Raw genomic sequence first — 12,286 nt, 5'->3', positions numbered from 1 at the left:
TCACTGGGTCTCATGACCCCTTTTCTCCCATTCACATTTCTATTACTGCCCCTGTTTGGAACTGAATGAGGGGTAAATGGTCCTAGCTGATTTGTTCTTTTGTTCCTGAGGACTGGAGCCTAAATGAGCTGTAGGGTTTAAGGACAGGAGGAGCTCCATGTCTTGCTTTGGGAAACGGTTTCAGTGATTTCCTTCCGTCTATTTGTTTTTGTTTTTTTTTTTTTTTGTTTGTTTGTTTGTTTTTTTTTTTTTTTTTTTTTTTTTTTGCCTTAGGTTCTGAAGGGACAACAACTTTATTTTCGCTGAACTTCCCAAAGGGCTGAATGCATATGTCTCCCCCAGTATTCAGGTTATCATTAAAATCCAGAGTTAACTTAGACAAGTGTTCATTTTATACAACATTGTGAGGCCCTGGTGTTAGTCTATAGTTGCACTCAAGTCTCCCAGTTATACTGAAGTTCTTACATACCAGACAGGGCATCTTCAAAACTGCAAGAACTGTAGGTCTTACTCCATACTTCTAATCTTTGCAAACCAGTAGACATTTCCTATAGTGAAATTGGGACCAATACCCATGCTACAAGAGTCACCTAGTTCACTGCCTAAAATTGTAGGTCTTCTTGCTATGCTGTAGGAATTGTCTTGGACTGAGGAACCCTAAGCTGACTTTAGCTTTGGATTTTGTTCAAAAGCATTACTCTAATACCTGCTCAATAGTCTATCATTGTGAGGATAGAAAGGGATATAGTCTTATATGAATGCCAATCATTTTATACATGTAAGTGGGTAGGACTTTTGCTTTTATATTCTTTTCTCCTTTTGTCTTCTATGAAGTAGCTTCAGTAAAAGACAGTTGGTCACTTGTTTTTTGTGGGTTATGTAGATGACCTTTCTTCCCTAAAGAAAAGAGACTTAAGCTCTTCAAGCCCCAAAGCTCACTTGTTCATGAAACTAAGCCTCCTAGTCCTGTGTTAGATCTACAGGATGAAATCTATGGCTGACTTATGAAAAAGAATTAGCTCAAGGCTGGGGAGAAGAGGGAGAGATTTGTCTTATTTTTCTTTAACTTTTGGTTTTGTGTTACCATACTATATGTTCAAAACATCAGTGATTCCTCTGCCTTTTGAAAGTAAAACTGTTATGATATGATTTCATAAATCCCTTTAAATAAATGTTCATTTGTTGGAATAAATGCTATTTGGGCGTATTCTGTATACTGGATGATGACGACGACGATGACAATAACAACAAGGACAACAACAATAACAATAGAAAGTGGAGAATAAGCAAGACTGAGATGTGACCAGGAGCTCAGACCACTGTGGTGGAGAGAGAGAGAGAGAGAGAGAGAGAGAGAGAGAGAGAGAGAGAGAGAGAGAGAGAGAGAGATGGCAAGAGCAGTGTAACCTGCAGTGTGGCTCTAGTGGAAATACAGGCCAAGAGTAGGACCCCAATGCTAAGACTCACTATGACTTTCTTAGCATGACTAGTTAAGAATACAGGCGAATTGTATCCCTGCCACTGACTAAGTGAATGAAAACATAGGAATATGGTAAAGGCAGAACAAATCAGGTTTTAATTAGATACTCTGTATTTGCATTTGAAATGTTATCCCCTTCCCCCACCCTGCTTCCCATCCCCCTTCCCCTCCACTTGTCTCCACTCATTCCTGATCACCCTCTCCATCTCACTTCTTGGCACTTCCTTACATTGGGGAAACGTTCCCTCACTGGACCAAAGGTCTTTTCTCTCATTGATGCTAAACACTGCTGTCTTCTGCTACATATGCAACTGGAGCCATAGGTCTCTCAATGTGTGTTCAATGATTGGTATTTACTCCATGGGAGTTTTGGAGAGTTTCGTTAGTTAATGTTGTTTTTCCCATGAGGTCACAACCCTTTTCAGCTCCTTCAGTCCTTTCTTTTTTTTCACATTGTTATACATTTTAATAAATACATTAAGAACAGCTGGCATATTACTAAAATACTGACATTTAGGTTTTGAGTTTATTCCATAAATAGATTCCTTTTCATTTGCTCGCTTCCTTGGATACATCAAGTATTGTGTTCTATGAAATGAACTCTCAGAGCTACATAGAGAAAACGCATTCACGCGTGCCTCATACTGAAGCAGCCGGAAGAACTGGATCCACAGTTAACGAAAAGTAACTCAGGAAAAAGCTCCGCTTTTGTAAAACTTTAAAACACAGAAATTTTATAAAAATTTATATATATTTGCCCCACCAATAGATTCTCAGCAAGTCTGGCTGAAATGATGCCATCATGATAAATATTAACAAAATTAGTGAGTTTTCACAGGTTTAAAATATTTCCTTTGAAAAATAATAAGTTCAACATAATCAATGTAATTTGTAGCTCACACGATTTAAAAAGGAGAGGGGATGCCTTTCTTTTAACAGTTCCCAGCCTCCAAACGTGGCAGGTTACTGTCTGGGTCGCAGTATTTGGTCACAGCACTGGAAAGAAGTATTTACACCTCTCTGGTAAAGTACCAAATACTGAAGAAAAGAAAGAGAAGATCCCCAACGGTCCCTAGTAGCATTCCTCGGCGTGCAAGGTCAGCAGGAAAGGGCCCTCCATGCTGCGGCTGTTCCTGAGGAGTCCCGGAACACTCAAGAACAGAGGGTGGGCGTGGGGTGGTTCAGACCAGGCTCTGTGGGACGCCGTGCTCTGAACTTCACTCCGGGCTTCAGGATTTCATTCCCTTTGCATCGCTGGCAGGGTCATGTTCAGTAGTGCAAGTGCAAAATGGAGAGGAAGCAAACGGGCAGGAGCAGGAGAGCAGGGCGGGTGCTAAGACCTGTAGTCTTTCCGAACCGTGTGAGCCATCCAGTTCACTTTAGTAGTCCAGCTTTCCCTGAGCGCCTCATCAAATTTCTGCTTAAACCGTTTGAGTGCTTCTTCTTCACTCCTTCCCAAGGCAAGAGAGTCCTTAAGATACCGTATATCCTTGACTGCTGTGAGCTCAGGAAGCCTGCAGTCAGCATCAGCGCAAACAGGGTGATGAAGAGATTCCCATGCCGAATTTCTGTGTTTCCCGTTTTTCCTTGCTGAATGACACGAATGAAGTCATAAGTAAGAAAAAAGGTACTCGCTCCCTTTTAATGCCAAATTTAGATTTGAAATTTCCAAGAATATGCCCAAAATCTATGTGGAAGAGCTGGCCGGTTTTCTTCACCATGCTGTTGTCGCTGTGCCTGTCACCAATGCCGAGGACATAAGAAGCTACACAGTAGCCAGCACAGGACAGGGTGAACTCCTCAATCGCTCTGCCCAGGTCATCCCCGGAATTGTACTCTTTGAGCCAGTTCAGGAGCGCGTCTTTGTTGAAGGCTGCTGTGGCAGCCACATTGCTGCTACTGTTGAGCTGAATGTCGGCGATTGTCTCAGAGGTGCTCACAACCTCAACGAGGCCAGGGCGATCTCCTGTTGCTAAGCAGCCATAGGGGAGCATCCGCAGGTCCAAGCCAGCTTCTTTCCACAGCGGATCCATCAGGCGCAGCGTCTGCAGCGTCAGCCTGTCCTGCCGCAAATCATCGCCATTTTTAAAGATCACTCCCATCGAGTCCTCTCCAAAGGCTCTGTTGCTGTAGACCAGCCACAGGGGCTTCATCTTGGAGTCCATGTATTTGCACTTTTCAATATAGAGCTCTGAGAGGATGACACAAGGGTTCAGAGGCGACTGCAGGTCGGAGAGCGCCTCCCGGTAAGCGCTCTGTTTGAAGCACGCGTGCAATGGCCTCCTTTCCCTTAGCTCTGTTCAGCTTCATTGCATTCAATTTGATTAAGCTATTTAAAGTTTGTAACTTAATTGAGTGCTTCAACCTGTTTGGAGAGCACTTCCATGTGCCCTACGCTCCCCCGACAGTGTGCCTCCAGGATGACACCAAACTGTACGGACACAGCAGGAGTGTGCACCTCTGACCTAAGATGCCAAAATAAAAACTGCCCAATCCTCCGATTATCAAGTGCTCTTTCTAATAGGAAGCTGGAGAGGGCACAGTCAAGAAAAGGCTGGCATTTCAAAACCTGCACCAGCTGTAAAAGATACTGAGAGAGTTCTTCGTCACTCATCTGTCGAAGGCAGCCTACAGCGTACTCCTGGACACGCTGGTCTGGATAGTTGAAATCCAGGAGCTCCAGTGCTTCCCTGGGGGGCAGTTTGGGCCAAATCTGCAGGAGCGCCTGAAGCTGAGCAACATCTTCAGGTTTATTCCACTTGATTGACAGGAGTAGTTTTGGCAGTGACTGTGGGAAATTTTCTCTGCAGTCTTGCCGTAGGGTCCAAATAAGGTCCATTTCGTTCTCACACAGTTGATACAGGGGGCCCCTGTCCAAGATTTCTTTCAGTACAGCAAGAAATTTTTTTCCCACCACAACTTGACACATTAGCACTGTCTCCGCTGGCAATGTCAGCTGCCTTCTCAATGATCTTATCGAAGGGGGGGTAATAATAAGGCTGCTTCTTATTCTCTGGAAACTTAATATGCAAGGCGGTTGCATTCTCAGCATATGGATTTGTCTGCACAGTCCCCATGGGATCCAGCATTTCTTCCAGCTCATCAGGAAACGAAGACCAGCTGTGCAATGTCACGTCTCCAGATCTCAGCTGTCCTTTAAAGTCAAAAACCATGGTATTTACCCACGTGACAGGATAATGCACTGTCCCAGCTTTCTGGATGGTCTGATATTTAGAGGGATTAATAGTTTTTGTTGATTTCTTCATTTTTACTTTATCCAAAACTGCATAAATAGCAAAACATAATCAAGCCATTCTTGGTAAGTCACAAATATTAATATCAAATTCCAGTTGTTCATTCCAAATATGGTCATTCTTTCCTGATATCTCCGAGCTTACGACGGTTTTGCACAGGAGCTCAGTGCCGTGAAAAAGCCCGGCTCTGACATGAGCTTTCACGGTTTCTTCTGTATTAAGCTTATTTCCTTTTACCAGGACAAGTTGGAAAGGGTTGTTGTTGTCCCAGACATGAGAGATAACTCGGGTTTTCTTTGGTGGTACAGGGAGAGGAGGGCTGGACGAGTTTCAGTTGATGGCAGCCTCTATGGTAATCATTGCTTGTTCAGACATTTTCTTGATCTTACAACATTCCACAAGGATGAAATGGGGCAGGGTCCTATTCATCACACAGTTCCGGATATACTGGAACTGAATTAGTGGATGATCACCAAACACATACTCCACTCTCCCACTGACTTGTAACACGTAGTCACGGGGGCTAGTTTCATCTTCCTTCCCACGAATAGTGAGGCGTTTCTGGATTGCCAATTTGTCACGCGCCCACGCTTCCCGCCGCTAGGAACAGGCGTGCAACAAAACAAACAGCTTCTTCTGCGGATAACCTTTATTGAACAGCACTTTGAGCAGGGGCTTCATGAGCAGGAAACTTGTCTCTGAGTCGGGGACTCCCTACCGAGTTCTACTGTCTAGACAGCCTCTCACGCGCAGTCCCCCACAAACGATCTCTCTGTCCAGTCTCTGTCCACGCGGGACCTCCCGCAATCTCTCCTATCGGGTCCCTCTCCACGTGGCACCTCTCCGCCATCCCTCCACGTGGGGTCTCTCGAAATCTCCCCACTGTCTTCCTCTTCTTTCCACGTGAGGGAGAAAATGCACTGCTATATATGCCTCAGAGACTTGTGTTGCTACCTGATTGGTGCATCCTCCTGTAGCTCAATCACGTGCCCCAAGAGTGGGCTGTGACTTATGTGGTGCATGTGCATTAAGTCTCTTGGCTGGGCAACAGCTCTGTTTGCTGAGTTCTCGGCGGGAAGCCGGCACCATGTTTGGGTGCAGCACAAACGGCTCCCTACACCAATTCATTTATTTTTATAGGATTTAAATTGGGAGACACTTGAAAACTAAACACATCCTGGCTATTTTCAAAATGTACAGCCACAACCTGCTTCCCGCCATAAAGTTTATCTTCCAAGTTCTCCAGGACGGACGGCTCGCGCTCGGGTGGATACGTCAATCCAAGACAGCCCTACCAGAGACTGGATCTTGTCCTCACTGAATTTGCGCATTTTTCTAAATTCATTCACTTCAGGATCCTTCAAGGCATCAAATTCACGAAAACCTTTTCCTATAAGAACTCCAATTGTTGAGTCCAATTTCTCTGCTGGGTCACAGCTTCTAGTCACTACTTTGAGAACCGAAAGAAAAGGTCTGACGTCACAAAGTCTTCGTGTTTCATCTTCAAGTTCCTCATATACGGCAGTTTGATTCACACATGCAAACATATAGGAGTCAATGTCCATAAGGAGGTTAAGCATTGGGTAATTGTGAACTTGCTTCCATAACATCTGTTTAATATAAGAAATGGTAGCTTCCCGAGGTACTTCCAACTGGATATAAATCCCAGTGGGCAGAAGGAAATCGACAGATATGGAACCATCAGATGCAATCTGTGAATCCACTGCCCAGATGTCAAGGATGTCTGCCATAGCAGGAGGCATTATAGGGTGGAAGCACATTCATAACCTCGGGGCCCTCAAAGTAACAGCTTCCATTTCAGTCTTCTGGGCATATATGATATAACTTATTTTTAAATGTGAAGTAGTCATGGAAGACTATTTCAGATTAGAGGATGGACTGCCCCGCGCGCCGCCCACCGGCTCCCGATCCCGCAGCGCCATCAGCAGCTCCCACAGCCGAGCCCGCCCGACTCGGGCACCCACCTGCCAGGCTCCCAGCCTCCTGCTGCCTTCAGGGCTCAGCGCGACACCCGCCCACAGCCCACGACCATGGCCCGCTCCATCGCAGCCGCTGCACTGCCCGACCCGGAGCACACCCCTTCAGTCCTTTCTTTAGCACCTTCATTGGGGTCCCCATGTTCAGTCCGATGGTTAGCTACAAGCATGCTCAGCTGTATCTGTATGACTCTGATAGAACCCCCAGGAGGGATCCCCATCCTGCCAATAAGTACTTCTAGGCATCAGTAATAGTGCTTGCTTGAGTGTGGTGGCTGCATATAGGATGGATCCCAAGGTGAAGCGGCCTTTGAATGATCTTCAATCCCTGCTTCTGTATTTTACCTTGTATTTCCTCCCATGAGTATTTTGTTCTCCCTTCTAAGAAGGACTGAGGCATCCACATTTTGGCCTTCCTTCTTTTTGAGCTCCCTAAGGTCTGTGGATTGTTTCTTGAATATTCAGAGCTTTGTGGGACTAGTATTCGATTATCAGTGAGTGAATACCATGAGTGTTCTTTTGTGACTGGGTTACCTCACTCAGGATGTTAGGATCTAGTTCTATCCATTTGACTAGGAAGTTCATGAAGTCATTGTTTCTAATAGCTGAGTAGTATGCCATTGTGTAAATATACCACATTTTCTGTATTGATTCCTCTGTTGAAGGACATCTGGGTTCTTTCCAGCTTCTGGCTATTATAAATAAGGCTGCTATGAACGTGGTGGAACATGTTTCCTTGTTATATGATGGAGTATCTTTGGCATATATGCCCAGGAGTGGAATAGCTGGGTCTTCAGGTAGTACTATGTCAAATTTTCTGAGGAAATGCCAGACTGATTTCCAGAGAGGTTGTTAATGCAATCCCCATCAAAATTCCAACTCAATTTTTCATAGAGTTGGAAAGAGCAATTTGCAAATCCATCTGGAATAACAAAAAACCTAGGATAGTGAAATCTATTCTCAACAATAAAAGAACTTAAGAACTTCCAGGGGAATCACCATCCCTGACCTCAAGCTATATTACAAATCAATTGATATATATATATATATATATATATATATATATATATATATATATATATATATATATATATATAACTCATGGTATTCTTACAGAGAGAGGCAGGTAGATCAATGGAACAGAATTGAAGACCCAGAAATTAACCCACACACCTGTGGTCACTTGGTCTTTGACAAAGGAGCTGTAAACATTCAGTGGAAAAAGGAGAGCGTCTTCAACAAATGATGTTGGTTCAACTGGCATTCAGCATTTGGAAAAATGCAAATTGATCCTTTCTCATATTCTTGTACAAAGCTCAAGTGCAAGTGGATCAAAGATCTCCACATAAAACCAGGTACACAGAAACTATTAGAAGGGAAAGTGGGAAAGAGCTTAGAACACATAGGCACAGGGGAAATTTTCCTGAACAGAACACCAATGGCTTATGCTCTAAGATCAAGAATCAACAAATGGGACCTCATGAAGTTGCAAATGTTCTGTAAGTCTAAGGACACTGTCAAGAAGACAAAATGGCAGCCAACAGTTTGGGAAAGGATCTTTACTAATCCTACATCTCATAGAGGTCCAATATCCAATATATACAAGGAACTCAAGAAATTAGACTCCAGAGAATCAAACAATCCTATTTAAAAAATGGTGTACAGAGCTAAACAAAGAATTCTCAACTGAGGAATACTGAATGGCCAGGAAGCACCCAAAGCAATTTTTAAAGGCAGGAACTGTAGAGCATTGGTATAAAAGCTGCCAAGATCTCATCAGGATGAGAATGCTCATCAAGAAAGGTATATAGAACACAAAAGACTGGCTATTCCATACACCCTTTAGATCCTCATAAGCGGAAACCCAAGCTTGGAAAGTTTGGTCAGCAGCATAGCAGATAGAAGGCTCTAGCTGGCAGGGGAACATTCTGGTATAACTTGTTTGAATTACTAAAACAGCAGATTTCTCTTTACCAGTTCCTACGGTGGTTTTGTTTTTGTCCTGTTAAGTTTTTTGAGACAGGGTTTCTCTGTGCGGCTCTGGTTCTCTTGGACTTACTCTGTAGACCAGGCTGGCCTCAAACACACAGAGATCTACCTGTTCCTGCTTCCTAAATGCTGGAATTTAAAGGCATGGGCCACCACCATTTGGTGATTGACAGATTTTTTTTATAGGTAACTCTTTTTGTACCAATTTTGTGATATTTTGTTATGTTATACCTATAATCAGTATATTTCCCTGCCATTCATCCTTTGCTCCTTCTTTCTTTCTATATCCATACCTTTTAAAAGCCACAGTTGTTAACACCCTCAGTTCTTAAAAAATAAAATTAAGAAAATAAGCTACATTTCCTCAAGAGAACCCTGGCGCTTCTTATCTCTGAACTGTATTGGAGGACTTAACTGAAGAACATAAGTTTTCTTTTTTAAAAGATGTTTTAAATTGGAATAGAATAATATTACTTCCCTTCCCTTTCCACCAGCTCCTCTCAGCTCCTGTCTCTCAAACTTTTCCCATGTCTCCTTTACTTTCAAGTTGATAATCTCCCTTTCTTGATTACTGTTGTTACATACGTGTGTGTGTGTGTGTGTGTGTGTGTGTGTGTTTGTGTTTGTGTGTGTGTGTGTTTTTAATTCAACCTCCTAAGTCTGTTTTGACATTTGTATTTTTATGATTTCAAGCTGGCCACTTGGCATGGGACAACCAATAGTGTTACTTATCCCTCTGATAGGCTTATTCTCCCATCATATCTGCTGGTAGTTCTTTGTCTAGGGGTAGGACTCCCACAACACTTTACTGCATTCATGTTTTATTGTCCATTGGTATTGTTATTTCTCCAATCTTGGTTATGCAGCTATTTCTAGGACAGATGGTTACAGTGCATGTTTCCTGGTACTCTGTTTATGATAATATTCCCCTTCCATCTTCCTCAATTTTCCTTAAACTATAAGTGTAGGAACTATGATGTGGATATTTCTGTTGAGGTGGGCTCCCCATGATACAATGATTAGTGCATCTTGTTCAGTAGTTTTCTGTGATGTCTCCATTTGCTGTAAAGAGAGACTTTGTTGATGAGGGTTGATAATAACTCCCTGGGTCTGTTGGTATAAGGATTAGAATGTTGTAAGAAATAATGCTGGTCTACTAAAGTGGTGGTAATTGATTGTTTTCTAAAGTCCATAAACTCATTAGATCAAGGAAGCTGGCTGGGTTTCCAGGACTAGGCCTGATTTTCCTACTGGTGAGTGGGCCTTAAGTCCAATTAGACAGTTATTGGCTGCCACCAACTTGTAAGTGTCACTTCTTGCACATTTATGCATGTCCCGCCATGCTGGTAATTGTCATGGTTCATAGGTGTTGCAGCTGAGTAGGACTTTTTAATTGCTTTCTTGGCAACTTGCATAGTATTTTTGAAACCATTGAAGCTAGACAACAGGGAAGATGCTTTTAGGTCAGATCGAATTTGAATCATCCAAGTCTTATGTCCTCTGTGTGTGGTGTCTTCCACAATAGGAGCTCAATCTAAACTTCTGAGAGACAAGCAGGGGCTATATCAATAATCTAGATCATTTTGGAGGTCAAGGAAGGAGTCCCCATGTCTGGTTTTTGGTAGCCTATGATTCTTATAAAGAGCATTGACAGCTCAAGTAGCTTAAATTACTTTAATGTGTGTATGTGTGTGTGTGTGTATACATATGCTTATATGTATGTTATATAATTTTAGGTAAATATAAAATGATGATTCCTTGAAGCCTTATAACAAGCAACCTTGGTGTTAATTGTCTCTTGTTCCTCCTTTTTCTGTATTGATCTCTCCATCATCTCTCCAGTTGGAGGTCCTCATCATTATTCTGTTTCCCATCACTTCATATTGTGTATATTCTGCTATTCCTCTCCACTCTTGCCTACTGTTCCTTTATACTTTCCTAGTTTCTATGATTACTATATGTTATATACTCACATATGAGGATTTGGAGCTAGGAACCACAAAGCAAACATGAGGCTTTCTGGTTTCTAGGTCATTTCATTTACCTGCAAATTCCATGATTTCATATTTCTCTGTAGCTGAGTAGTATGTTTTTATATGTATAACATTTTTCTTATCCATTCATTTGTTGATGGACATTTATGTTGTTTCAATTTACTAAGTATTGTGAATAGAGTAGCAATGAACATGACTGAGCAAGTATCTGTGGAGTAGCATTTCTAGTCTTTTGGTCATCATATGCCACGGACTGGTATAGCTGGGTCATATGGTAGGTAGATTGCTTTTTAGTTTTTTGAGGATTCTTCATAGATTTCAGGAGTGGCTATAGCAATTTGAATTCTCATTGACACTGAGAATTTCCTTTCTGTAAAACTTCCCCTGAACTTTTCAGTTGCTTTGTTAATATTAGTCATTTTCAGTGGGGTGAGAGGACATCTGAGTCATTTTAATTTTCAGTTCCCTGATTACTAAGTATGATGAACCCTTTTTGCTATATTTCTTAGCCATTTTTATTTCTTCTGCTGAGAGCTTTGTTTTGATCTCTAGCCTATATCTTCCTTCTAAAAATAATTTACTTTTATTTTATGTACATTGGTGATTTGATGACATATATGTATGTGAGGGTGTTGGATCCCCTGGAACTGGAGTTGAAGACAGTTGTAAGCTGCTGGGGTTGCTGGGATTGAGCCTGGCTCCCCTGGAAGAACAGCCAGTGCTCTCAATTACCGAGCCATCTCTCCAGCTTCATCTAGCCTATTTCTTCTTTCTTTTTAAAATTATCTATAATCTTTTTTTACAGACCAGCCATTATCACCCCCCTGGTCTGCCCTCAGACAGTTCCTCATCCCATTGTTCCTCATCTCCAAGATGATGTCCACACCTCCCCCAACCCTCCTCCAGGCCTCTCCACTCCCTGCAGCCTCGAGTCTCTCAAGGGTTAGGTGCATCTATTCTCACTGAGACCAAACCAGGCAGTCCTTTGCTGTATATGTGTCTGGCCTTGGACAGCTCCTCCTGTACACTGAGAGATCTCAGGGGTCCGGGTTAGTTTGAACTGCTGGTCTTTCTATGGGTTCACCTTCCTCCATAACTTCTTTCCTTAATTCAACCACAGAAGTCCCCGACTTCAGTCCAGTGGTTGGGTGTAAGTATGTCTGTGTCTATCTCAGTCAGCTGCTTTTTGAGCCTTTTGGAGGACAGCCATGTTAGGCTCTTGTCTGTAAGCACACAATCAGTAATATCAGTAATAGTGTCCAACCTTGGAACCTCCCTTGAGCTGGATCCTTATATCTAGCCTATTTCTAATTTCATTTGTTTCTTTGACTAATATATATATATATATATATATATATATATATATATATATATATATATATATATATATATATATATATGATATTTGCCCTCTGCCAAATAGATAACTGGACAAACATTCTCTCCCATTCTGTTGGTTCTTTTTTCACTCAATTGATTGTTGACTTAGATGTACAGAAGCTTTCTAGTTTTTCAAGGTCCCATTTGTCAATCATTGACCTCCATTTCTTGGCAAATGGGATCCTGTTCAGA

The 12,286-nt window shown here is 42.3% G+C and overlaps 1 pseudogene across 1 annotated transcript; it reads right to left on the bottom strand.

The window, feature by feature from the left end:
• Positions 1-2,813: 2,813 nt before the first annotated feature.
• LOC308415440 (phosphatidylinositol 4,5-bisphosphate 3-kinase catalytic subunit beta isoform-like) lies at positions 2,814-6,497 on the bottom strand (annotated as a pseudogene). Its single transcript has 2 exons — positions 5,855-6,497; positions 2,814-5,304 (listed from the first exon to the last, which is right to left on the bottom strand). The product of its transcript is annotated as a phosphatidylinositol 4,5-bisphosphate 3-kinase catalytic subunit beta isoform-like (transcript).
• Between the last annotated feature and the right edge of the window lie 5,789 nt (positions 6,498-12,286).

The sequence above is a fragment of the Micromys minutus genome, assembly GCF_963924665.1.
Source record: "Micromys minutus genome assembly, chromosome: X".
Taxonomy (NCBI): domain Eukaryota; kingdom Metazoa; phylum Chordata; class Mammalia; order Rodentia; family Muridae; genus Micromys; species Micromys minutus.
The sequence above is the reverse complement of the archived record's forward strand: the minus strand, read 5'-3'. Positions and strand labels throughout refer to the sequence as shown.